General features: G+C 39.1%; 1 long non-coding RNA gene across 1 annotated transcript in view; it reads left to right on the forward strand.

The window, feature by feature from the left end:
- LOC122807541 overlaps positions 1-12428 on the forward strand; it is a 38719-nt gene that overhangs the window by 10421 nt on the left and 15870 nt on the right. The window contains exon 2 of the long non-coding RNA XR_006365697.1: positions 10552-10579. This is a non-coding gene — a long non-coding RNA (uncharacterized LOC122807541). The remainder of the gene's footprint in view (positions 1-10551; positions 10580-12428) is intronic.

Here is a 12428-nt window from a genome sequence, read left to right on the forward strand (position 1 = left end):
GAGCAGATAATGGTTGTATCATCAGCATATTGAATGCAAGTTGATAGAGGAGTAGCTAGGTAAAGATCATTTATAAAGATGGAAAATAGTAGAGGGCCTAAGATAGAGCCCTGAGGAACTCCTATAGAGGTGGGAAGGAGATCAGAGAGATGGTTATGCCAGAGTACTGCCTGTTTGCGGTTATTCAGATAGGATGTGAACCAATTTAAGGCTGTATTGTCAAAAGAGAGGGACTTTAGACGATGGAGGAGAAGTTTGTGGTTGACCATATCAAAGGCTTTGGATAGGTCAACGAAGAGGGTATGTTATTATTGCGGTTATTATTTATTGAGTCGATAAAGGAAAGTAAGGCTGTAGTAGTGCTATGGAAAGAAACCATGTTGGCACTTAGCTAGGAGGTTATTATTTAGCAGGTGATTTAGTACCTGTTTGTGGATGCATTTCTCCATTATTTTGCAAGTGGTGATAATAATGCTATTGGACGAAAGTTAGAATACTCAGTAGAGTCACCACCTTTGAATAGTGGGATAATATAAGAGATTTTCCATAATGATGGAATTTTATGGTCCTGTTAATCAATATGGAGATGGGGTAAGCTATGGCTTTGCACCAATTTTAAGGAATTCTGCTGTAACTGGGAGTTGTAGGTTTTAATTTTGAAGTAAGGATGATATATATGTGGTGGGTATGGGTTTGAGGTGGAATGGGGGAGGACCTTGGTTTAGCAGTTTGGAGGTATCAGGGCTTTGTTGGTTAGCTAGCTTTAGAATGGCAGAGGTAAAGAAAGTATTAAAGGCATTAGCCATTTGTAATGGGCAGTTGGGGTTTGAATCAATAGGATTTGGTGTGGCAACTTTTCCTGGTGATAGCAGTGTATTAATGGCGGTCCAGAATTTATGTGGTTGGTGTAGGGATGTTTGTTGTAGCTGAGTATAAAAGTTCTTCTTGTCTTGTAGAATGGCTTTTTTTGTTAAATTTCTTTGTTCTCTGAAAATAATCAGTTGTATTTTTAGAGGTACGCCATTTTATCCAGGCTTTGTTTCTACTAAGGATTAGATTCCTGGTGGCATTAGAAAGCCATTGGGCTGTTTTAGATTTAATTCTTATAGAACGCATTGGAGCGTGATGTTCTAGGATTGTCAGAAAAGTATGATTGAAGTAGTTAATAGGAGAGATTTAAGAGATGACCAATTAACTTGCATAAGTTCATTTTGAAACAGAATGGGATCTAGGAATTTTTTGCTACGGGATGTTATGACTTGTGTGGGGATGGTTAAACTTGTTTTATGCCTGATGAATGATGATATATGTTAGAGAGTGGTCGCTGAGGTCATCTGGGAGAGTCCCTGTTGTATACTTTAGCTGGGGACTGTTTATAAGTATCCAGTCAAGTATACTTTCTTTTATTTTGTTTGTTTGTTCTTGTTGGGGAGTTAATGGTTTGAGTAAAGCCATGTAGGTTAATAAGAGTGGGTGGATTGGTGTATTGACATAAATTCCAGTCAATTAAAATCTCCTAAAAGAATAGTTTCTTGAGGGAGATTTAGTGAAAGCCAGTTTAATAGGTCTTCTAAAATAGTGGGATTTTTCCTGGGGGAAGATAGGTGCAGATAATGTTAACTGTTTTGTGAGGGTTGAGCTGAAGTTTGGAAATAATTATTTCTACATTATTATCAGATGGAAGAGTATGATTTTCTTTGCTTATTTGCAATCCGGTTTTATACAGAATTGCTACCCACCACCTTTTGTTTAAGCGGTCTTGCCTGAGTATGTTATAGCCAGGGGTGATTTCATTATCTTTAATTGTAGGTTTGAGCCAAGTTTCGGTTAGGCAGAGTATATCAAACTGTTGGACATCTAGGAGGGCATGGATATGTGGTATTTTGTTACAGATGCTACGTATATTTAATTGAGCAATTGAGAGTGATTTGGGGTTTGGTAGATGGTGTTGGTCTTGTAAATAGTTGGTGGCTTTTAGAGAATGGTAGGGGTGAGTTAGGGCCAGGGTTGGGGTGGATATCACCATGTATTAAGCAGATTAATATAGGGTTGTAAGATTGAGAAATTTGTGGTAGTAGTAAAAATGTTTTTAAGGCTATGAGTAGGATATTTGATGTGAGAAAGTCGGTGATATTTAGCTTGGAGGTAGGAAGTTTTGTGGATGGTGTTGAGATAGGTAATTGTTAGAGGTAGGGGGATATTTGGGTTACTTTGTGTGGAATTGTTAGAGCAAAGGAAGGGCTTGTTCATAAGAGGTGGAGAAATAAGGAGATGATGATGGTTAGGAAGGATATAAGTAGCAAAGGTTGGCATTGGTTAGACATGTTTAGAGAATGTATAACTGAAATAGAGTGGGAAGATAGTGTGAAGTGGGAAGGAGAGAAGATAAGTGGTGAAGGGAGGGGCTGGTTAGAAGGGGTAGGGTAGGCAGTAGGTGAAGTGGGAGGGGCTAGGTCTAGAAGGGGTGGGAGATTAAGAGGGTGTCTATGAGGGTATAAAGGTAGAGGTGCTAGGTGAGATGGGGGCAGGGGAGGGAGGGGGAAGAGCCAAAGGAGTGGTGTGGCACAGAAAACAATCTGTAAGGAGAGGAAAACAGCAGGTAGGTAAGAAAATAAGTATATAGTTATAAGGTATGTGAAGGGTAGAGTCAAACCTATGAATATGTTAAGGTTTGGAGCACAGGGGAGTAGTAGGATTTGGTATAGCAGGGTCCTGAGAGTAAGAAAGGAGGTAAAGAGGATAGGGAGAGGTACAGACACCAAATCAAGAGATAAAGGGGTGTGTGTTGTAATAAATCAGGAAGGAGCAGATTTAAAACAAAGGATGCCACCTAGTGGCCTGAGGGAGTATATATATCACTGATATACTCGTAGGTGGCTAATAAAGGAGGAAAGGTGAGAGGGAAGAGAGGATAGAAGTATAAAAAAGGGTAGTCGAAAGTCTAGAGTAGAGTAGTGAAGAGGGCCAGACCTATTGGCTGCTGGCAGTCCTGTGCAAGTAGCTAGACTGGTTCACACAGTTCAGCTGATGTGGGTTAAACATATATGAATAGCATACTTTCACAGTCTGTCTGGTAGATATCTCCGATGCCAGGAGGGTTGGAGTGTAGCAGACAAGAGGAAATGGTCTTCCAGGAGGGTAGAGGCAAATGATATAGGTATTTGCAGGGTCCACTTATTCAAGCTACTAAAATAGTAAAAGAGAGAGAGGAAAGATGATAAGGCAAACAGAGAGAAATAAAAAATAAAACAGTGCAGATAACAACAGGTTACAATCATGTACTACAACTGGTTAATCTTCTGTACTTTAAGAAAGATGTTAACTAGAATAGTATGAGCATTTAGTGAGTATGCATTTTAAAACATAAGAACAATATTATGAGCAGGCCTAGGTTCATGAGATTTTACAGTCAAAAGAAACAGCAAACAAAGAGATTAATGACATAGGGTTTGACTCCAAATATTGTTAATTAGAACTATATAACTAACTAGAAGGGTAGGACTCTTAAAGAGAGTTTAAGTAAAAAGGCGTTTTATTGTAAAAGCTTTAAAACTGATACAGTCGTTTTAGATAAAGCAATTGCTTAGTTAACTAATGGGTTCAAATTACAGGAAAACCTTAGTTTTGTAATTTTAAATATAGAAGTGTAGTTCAGGACAGAACCTAAGTGTCTGTAGCAGTAGTTAATAGAGAAATAATAAAGAGGCGGAAGGGCAAGTAATAGCGCTACACAGTCCTGGGTATCAGACCGAGATTTATAACCTTAGTGTGACGCCATAATGAGCAATACCAATTTAACTAAATACAGGACAACCAAAAACAGGCCAAAGTCAGGATAACATCTATTCCACCCTTCTAGTAGTATGAGGTATAGTCGCTCTGTTATAACACATAACAAACTTCAATATCAAGGAGCGTTAAAGCCCAGCTAGAGAACATTAGCGCAGTATCATAAACTGTAGTCTCCGTTGTTAAAACGCTCTATGGTAACAATTAGAAACATCATCAGCGTGTGATACCCAGCTGGTGAACAGCTAGTGAACATTAGCGCAGTATCACAAACTATAGTCTACGCTTGTAAAAAGCTCTATGGTAATATTTAGAAACATCGCCAGCGTGGTGATAACCATAAGGTAAAACAGATTCAGAAAACCAAGAACAGTAATTAACAATTAGTAGTACAGGAGTAGAATAGTAATGCTTGCAAGTGGTATAAGGTCAGAACCACGAAAACAAACCAAGCTTTGATTTAGCAACACATCAAACTTTCTCGAAACAAAACAGTAATTAAGTATTAGCAGAGCTGGAGTATAATAGTAATCCTTACAACTGGTTTGAGATCAGAACCATAGCAACAAACTAAGTATTGGTTCAGTAAAAATATCAACGTTTCATACACAATGCATGAGCTGGTCAAGGTTTTGTTTTATCATTAACGAAGATAACACATCATCTACGTGTAAAACAACAATAAGACTATAGGCTTACAGTAAGTTTCCGTCAAGCTCCAGGTTCGGGACACACAGCAGCCAGGTAGGTAGGTGGAAAGAAAGATGGCGTCCAGGGAGGTGGAGATGTATTTATAGGGTAGGTTAGATGGCGTGGGGGAGGGTGCAGTAGATGAAAGCGCTAAATCTTATGGTGTTCTTGATGTGAATAAAAGACTGTTCATTTTTAAAATATACTGCGTGGACTGCTGTGGCTTTTGGAGTGCCTGGGAATCATGTTTCTGGTGTTTTCCCTATTGTCTTTTCTGCCCATTTTTTTAAATACTGAAATTATCATCAATAGTAACAATATGTCTTCATCTTCAGACGTTAAAAGGCTCAATAGGTTTATAACGTCATGGTAGAGAAAGAATTCAGCTATAAATGACAGAACACAATTAAAACAACTGTGAAAGTTTTAGCGTGAAAAGCTTTACAATCCCAGTGCATGTGAAATATAAAAAGAACTGCAGTTGCCGTATGTGTGTTTTTCTTGACAAGAAACATTAGAATGTGATAGCCAACCTGATGTTAGAGCAAGGAGACAAATTCCTAAAGAAAATGAGGATCATTTTATAAGGAAGAAAATAAACTATAAGGAAAGGAAATGTTATATTTATAGAATAGTTGTCCTTTAATACCTTTAAAAGTTAATGAGTTTAGCAGCAGTTACAACCTTACTCTAACTGGTAAACAGTGTCTCCTCTTCTAATTCAGACTATGATATTCTTGGCTATATTACAGATGAGTGAATCCTAGAATTTATTTTCAGTGGTTTTGAATTAGGGATGCATTATAGAGGGTGTTTAATGCACTGATGGGAGTATAGTTATTGAGCTCTTGGTGTACACACATTAATGCTTATTGCTTGTTTGTTATTCTTATTAAGAAGGTGTCGCAGCCTGTATGCAAACATAAGCTGGTGTAGGACTGTTTCACCTTGAATAAGTACAGATGCAGAAGTAAGCTAAGGTACTTTTGTTTCGCTTCAAATAGAAAATGGTTTCCCCCATAGCCGTTTTATCTAGAGAGCTAGTGTAGAGCTAAGCCTTTGTGATGTACCAAAATTTATTCTTGTTGTCCTACTGGCCTTGATGTCAGTTTATTAGTTGATAATCAATTTTAGACTACACTAAAATCATTCTTGCAATGTTTTTTGCTGGCTGTGAAAAGTTTTTTTTTTTTTGCATTTGTTGTAGCCACAACATTTGCAAAAGGATACTATTAACATATGGCACAGACCAAGGATAACGTTAGTTGTGTAGAAAAAATGGAAGCATGAGCAATGGGCACTATGGAATACCTTTGGCAGTAGTGCAGCATTCTGAGAATGCCTTTGGTAATAGTGCCACATTCTGAGAATACCTTTGGTAATAGTGCTGTATTGACTCAGCCATACTTGACAGGACCAAATCATCTACCTCAAGGAAGAGTAAACCTGTCTGGTGGACAGTAGCAATAAACAAACTCTATAACAAAAGGAAAAAAAATTGCTGTCCAGGACCAATAAGGAGCAGGTGTCAAGTTAGAAGCAATTTCTCCTTTGTCTGAACAAGCAAATCGGGTCACTGGTGAAATCCTCTAAGGCTAACTTTGAGTCCAAATTGGCCAATTCCACTAAGGACAATCACAAGGTCTTCTTCACATATGTCTGTAATCTGAAATGTAACACCTAAATCTCCTCTGAACTAGTGGTCAATAACATCACATACACAAACACCGTAGATATAGCCAACCTGCTGGCAGACAGGTTCAGTGAAAACTTCACCCCCCTGTCTCCCCCAACCAGTAAACCAGGACATCCCCAGCACCTTCCCCCTCCCCTTATCACCAGGGAGCAGGTGCTTAATGCCCTCTCAAAGGCAAAAAATACAGTCTCCGTGGGACCCAACAACATCTATCCTACATGAACTCAGGCATGAGCTGTCAGCTCCACTAAGTACCCTAGTCAACCAAATCCTGACCACCGGCTTCATCCCAGCTGACTGGAAGACAGCCACTGTGATCACTCTACACAAAGGTGGAGCGTCCACTGACCCAGGCACTAATAGGCCCATCAGCCTAACTAGCCTGATCTGCAAGGACATTGAATACATTATCATGGACCTTATAAACAAGGACATTGGCAACCTCCAAATGCATGACCCCACACAGTTTGGTTTTATCAAAGGAAGATCATGCCTGTTAAACTTGGCCGACTTCTTCAAAACAGTCACCAAAGCCATAGACAAGGGGAAGACAGTGCATACCACCTATCTTGACCTAGCCAAAGCCTTTGACACTATTCCACACTCAGGCATACTAGATAAACTCTCTCATCTAGGCATCAAACAGTATGTTACCAGATGGGAAGCTTACTGGCGCATTGATAGAACCCACTCAGTCAAAATAGGGAAAGCCACCTCTAGTAGTAGACCCGTAATGTGTGGTGTACCCCAAGGATCAGTCTTGAGGCCTCTACTGTTTGGGAAATGCTTTTCTGAGGTGCAAGCCAAAATCATTGGTCTGTGACTGACCAAGTTTGCAGATGACTGTAAGCTGGCTGCTGTCTTAAATTACCCTAGTTACATGAACATTATCCCAAGAGGGCCTTACCCAATCTAATGACTGGTGCCAGAAGCATTGCCTCAAACTGAATGCCAAGAAATGCATCATTGTCCCCTTTGGGGAAAATGGAGTCCCCACTAATTATTACATTAATAACAATGTACTAAGTATGCAATCTGTCATGAGGGACTTTGGCAACCAGGTTGATAGCAACCTGACTTTTGACCACCATGTTGCCTCAACTGTACAGAAGGCTTTCTACATGGCCCATCTCATAAGTACGGGTATTTCATCCAGGAACAAGGAGTTCATAACATCTCTGTACTCCTCCCTTATCAGACCCATTATAGAGTATAATGCCCCCTTCGGCATGTACTTTTCCAAGCACATGCAACAGTTGGAGAGACCACAGAGGTTCCTGACCAGGAAAATCCAGGGTTTCAAACACCTGTCCTATACTGATAGGCTACAGAATGCTCAAAGGTGACCTATGTCTGGCATACAAGGCCATCTCAGATCCAGTCTTGATGGAGTTTCTGCATATCTGTAAGTCAAATTCCACTCACACAACCCACACACAAGGCCTCAATGTGGTCTGTGACATTATAGAACTTGTTAGCAGGATAGATTTCTGTACCAATGACTCCACCATTTATGGAATAGACTCCCTCTCCATGTCAAGCATAGTACCTATCTAGCCCTCTTTAAGAGGAACCTGGGTGACTGGATGGGAAACAAAAAATACACCCCTGGGATCTCACCTGTGTCCCTGCTAGACAGGGGGAAACAGGTGCTGACTGTGAGGGAACATGGGCAAAATTCTTGGCTAGGCTTATAAGGGCCTCCGGGCCAATAGCCTAGTATCACCCTATGAGCCTATAAATCTATGGACATTCTGAGAATGCCTTTGGTAATAATGCCACATTCTGAGAATACCTTTGGGAATAGTGCCATATTCTGAGAATACCTTTGGTAATAGCACCACATTCTGAGAATGCCTTTGGTAAGAGTGCCATATTTTGAGAATACCTTTGGTAATAGTGCCACATTCTGAGAATACCTTTGGTAATAGTGCCACATTCTGAGAATGCCTTTGGTAAGAGTGCCATAGTCTGAGAATACATTTGGTAATAGTGCCACATTTTGAGAATGCCTTAGGTAATAGTGTCATATTCTATAAATACCTTTGGAAATAGTTTGACATTCTGAGAAAACATTAGTGAATGTAAACTGAAAATGTCTGTTGTTCAGGTAATTTATAAACCAACTTATAACATTTTCTGAAAAGCCTGTGTGGGAATACTGAGATGTGATACTTTTGTGAGCCCTCTTAACATCCAAAATGACACCAGTTTGACAATCTTGTTCATATCTTTTTCAGATATAGCAGTGCTCACAAGTAGATGGCAGATAGCTGACACAACACTGAGTTCTGCAGCACTTTTTCTTGTTTTGTTCACAGAAAATCTTCTTGTATTGCTCATCCCACTGGTCATTGTTTGGTGAAGAGGTTGGCTTCACTACAGTATGCTGGACTACTGGAGTACTGTCACCTGGAGTTCCGCTATTGTTGGGTGGATGAAGGGTGTGAGTGAAGATGCTTTCAGTACTTTCAGATTATTTTATGGCTGGAGTGGAAATCTGCATTGAATACTTGTTCACTGGGGAGTCATTGATTTTTTATTAGGTTGCTGTTATTGATACTGCAGTGATAGGAACTTATTCTTTTACATTAACTAATCAGGTGACCGAATTTTATTCTGTGTAATAGGCGACATCTTCTCTTAATTTTATCCTGAGTAATATCAAATGATCTGTGGCACTGGGCCTCAGAACACCCCTGGGCATGTATTATTTACACAATAACACACCCTATTTGCCATTATTGCTTGCGTATTGCATTACTGCCAGAATAGTTACAAGGATTTACGCATGCCATATTCTTATTTGTTACGTTATGATACTATATTATTGCCAGAATGTTTACAGTTATTTTTACCACATATTTATTCTTATTCATTATTATTAGGTTGTGGTACTATGTAATGTCAAAATGATTAGTGCCATTTCATTGCATCGGGTGCCATGATATTATGATATCACCGCCAAGTTATATACAGTTACAGATATACACCATGACCAGCATGGCTACACATGTGGCAATATGTTGTAAGCAGAACAATTAGAATAATAGTGGTATGGTTGTGGACATAAGTCTCTACACGCTAACAAGATAAGTATATTTAAACTGCTGTAATACAGCCTGATCTATAAACTAACAGTGGTTCACATATAGAATGATTATGGGCATGGACCATTCTCTTTTCAGTTGCTACCAATGTGCTTTTGAACGGGTGAAATAAATTTATTTGTGTCATATGATATCAGAGTCAGACAAACTATTATTACAGGGCTATAGTCTACTGGAATGGTTAGGATACAATGTTGCAGGACAGACACAGATGAGAGAATGACCCTATCTTCAGTTTAATTCTGCTGTCAACATCTGGTTGTGCCTGGGTCATGATGGAGTCCATGTAGTTTAGTGTGTGATATTATGAAATAGTCTGGATGATGATACCAATGTCTTACGTGGTCTGTATGCACATTTTGTTTGGTAGCATGAAGGATGGGGAGAGGTTAGGAGAAGGCAAAAAGTCATCATGGTTGTCTTTTAGCAGATCTCTGGCATTTGATGGTGTAGTGGCAGAACAGACCTCTCTTACAGCATATCACTTATGCAGTTGCTTCCTGCCACAGTGTTTGGGACAGTATAGGTGCTTCTGTAGCTCAGTGAGCCAGATGTTGGAAGGTTCCCATTCTTAATTAGTGGGGTGTTGGTGGACTCCCCAGTAGAGTGAGTGTGAAGTTACAACTGCTCCCCTGCTCAGTACATACAACACGAGCTGTGCCCCAGTCCAGTGGTCAGGATGAGGGGCTGCTCTCCAGCTCATTCTGTGTGGTGTCGTGGCTCATCCCATTACTCACAGAGTTTTATATTGAGTTGCTTCTCGTATCTGTTTGTCACAGTTTGACCTGTTCCAAAGATAATTGAGTATATCATTAAGGCTACATCATTGCCTCATATGTAAGTACTAGGCTAGCTGCCCTTGCAAGCCATTTTAAACTTAGTCATTTTCCCTTCAAAAGTGAGAATCAAACCTTGTACCTTTTGTCAGTGAGGTAAACACCTTAACCTTAACCTTAGCCAGTCTCCAACCCATAATCCCCATTTCAATAACTGGACTACTGGCACCTGCATTCTTGGTTTGCAATACAAGGCATTACATAGCAGTATAAAACCAGTTACAAAAAGGTGAGATGGACATGCAAACTATAACAGAACCAAAACACAAAGTGTTACTGCACAGATCAAGCATTTCTGTCTATCCATAAAGTTTAAGAGTAAATATGTTTGTTTCTTAATATTTCCCACTGACATATATGACACACATGATGTAAATCAAACTAAGTCTGGTAACATGCCTTACTTACAAATGTGCTTTTATCATTTCAGTACTTTGACGGGAGGGCCCAGGACCCAGGTAAGGTTATGCCACTAATTATATATATATATATAAACTTGTTGTCAGTGTGTGTTATCATGTCTTGATATGTCATTTAGTTATACAGGTACTCCGGAATGTATAGAACACCGACTAGCTACTGTGTAACAATGTATCACACTGGGCACTAGCTACTGTGTAACAATGTATCACACTGGGCTTGCAAACACTAAACCAGGACTAGCTACTGTGTAACAATGTATCACACTGGGCTTGCAAACACTAAACCAGGTCAACTATGTCCTGCATTGTGTCTGAATGCTGTTCTCTTGATCTGATTGGTAGTATATCCAAAACCTGCCAAAATCTACTAACTGACAGTTCTAAATGATATTACTACAAAGGTCCTTGGCACCACTATATCTCTTTAACCAAATATTGTTTTAATCCATGTCAGCACGAATTGAATTAAACAAGTCATAGCATACTGTAGAATGAATTAACATTAATCAGTATTCACAATAGCATCTTAATCTGTTACTTCTATTGCAGTAATGTGACAGATTCACCAAATAACAGTAAATGGTCAGCTCAGAAGCATTACTGTGGATGAACCAATAATAATCATTGTTTTGTTTTTTGTTTTTTTTTTTTACTATCTTCACATTGCTAGTATTTTTTATTTATTCATTTTATTTTATTTTACATTTGTTAACTGGGATGGTCCGACTGGACACAGGTTCATTTTTAGCAGAGGCCCAGGGAGAAAAGCTCCACAGTAAGTAAAGTTTTACACAATATGTTGAAATTCAGTATACAGCAGAAGACATAACAAGACCTATATATACAGGAAAAAATAGTTACACATGGTTAATAACAGAATAAGTATACAAATTCAATCAGCATTAGGAGAATAGTTACACATGGTTAATAACAGAATAAGTATACAAATTCAATCAGCATTAGGAGAATAGTTACACATGGTTAATAACAGAATAAGTATACAAATTCAATCAGCATTAGGAGAATAGTTACACATGGTTAATAACAGAATAAGTATACAAATTCAATCAGCATTAGGAGAATAGTTACACATGGTTAATAACAGAATAAGTATACAAATTCAATCAGCATTAGGAGACTACCATGTATATTGCAGGAGGTATATTAGGAAGTGAGGTATATAAGTGGAATAATTTGAGGACTTATGTAATACATGGGCATGGCCACATATTCTTTAAGTGTGTTCTAAGTGAGTTTTTAAAGTGAGAAGAGGTACGGCAGAAATCAGAGCAGGGGGGCGATTATTCCAGGTTCTAGCTATGGAGTGGGAGAACAGTGTTTTTCCTGCAGTATTGTTAGCCCTAGAGATACAGAGGAGGGGTTTGTCGGAAGATCGGAGAGGACAATTTGCATTATGGTGGGTGAGAAGTTGGCCTAGTGCAGGGTTTTTTTTTTTTTGGATGTGTTACCACATTGTAGGGAATGACTAATTGGTGATAGGTTAGTAGCTGGGGCAGTTCCAGCCATTGCAGTTCCCTTAGAGCCTGGCAATGGTGGGTTCTAAAGGTGGAGTTGTTTGCATACTTGGCGATTTTATTATAACATGATTTGAGTCTGGCAAGGTCAAGTTTTCTAACCTGGGTAAGAATTGGAGCAGCATACATTAGGGTAGACAAGAGGTGAGTTTGGGCTAAGGTAATCTGTGCTTGTTTTGAGAGGGATTTCCTGTGCCTATATAGTGTTCTCATTTTTTTATGGACTTTTCTGATAGTTTGTGAAATGTGGACGTCAAAGTGTAACTTTTTGTCAATTTCAATGCCTAGGAGTTTGGTATGGTCAGAGGGAGAGATAATAGTACCATTTTTGGAGGAGATAGTGAAGGATA

This window comes from Protopterus annectens, chromosome 7.part1 (assembly GCF_019279795.1).
Source record: "Protopterus annectens isolate FY-2018-M chromosome 7.part1, PAN1.0, whole genome shotgun sequence".
Taxonomy (NCBI): Eukaryota; Metazoa; Chordata; order Ceratodontiformes; family Protopteridae; genus Protopterus; species Protopterus annectens.